Source organism: Phyllostomus hastatus, unplaced genomic scaffold, assembly GCF_019186645.2.
Source record: "Phyllostomus hastatus isolate PE091 unplaced genomic scaffold, TTU_PhHast_1.1 phas_contig_159, whole genome shotgun sequence".
NCBI lineage: Eukaryota > Metazoa > Chordata > Mammalia > Chiroptera > Phyllostomidae > Phyllostomus > Phyllostomus hastatus.
In genome coordinates, this window is record NW_025333640.1 from 9,153,421 (window position 1) to 9,154,215 (window position 795).

Below are 795 nucleotides of genomic sequence, written 5' to 3' on the forward strand. Positions count from 1 at the left end.
TGAGGGAAAGATGTCAGTAAAATATTTAAGTCAATGAAATGGGCTTTCTATGTCAAAAAAGCATGTGTTTTCCTACCTCCATAGCTCCCGTTTATCATGACAATAAAGGAATATGAAAGCTATAAACCCACATGAAGAATACAGGCCAGGGGTTCTCAAGCAGAGGTTTTAACACATTTCTCAAATAGGGAAATCAGATGGGCAAGTGGCGCCTATGCAGCAGGAAGGAAAAACCAAGGGTTAGGATACATCCACTGAAAGAGGCGGAGCTGAGGAGGGAGCCAGCTTTCCAGGCAGAATGCCGGAGAACCTCTGAACCAAATGAATGAGCACCACTAAAATATGAGAGTATGGCAAGTGAATGAAGACACGAGATTCAAGAAATAGAGATTAAACACAGGAGAGAGGCCAAGGAAAATTCCATGGTGAATGGCATGGAGCAGCCCTTGAGAGCACCCAGACCAGGTGGGAATAAGAAGTTAGAGTCCTCCATGTGGGGAGATTCTAGGAGAAAACACAAAATGATAGACTTAAATGTTGTATAAACACATTGGTAGGCTGGGTAGATAGGAATTAGCATGCTATTTCTTCCTCTTCCGTAATAGTCCAAAGATAATGCCTAAAGTAGATGAAACAAAAGGTATAACCATATTACTTAGAAATAGTTAGACATGAGAAGGAACAGTTAAAATAGCCACTTTTTTTCCCCTCTAGGGGTGTGAGGCTCAGGTAAAGAGGTATGGGGACCAGAAACCTATGTAATTATCTTACTTAAAAATTTTTTTATTCTAGTTT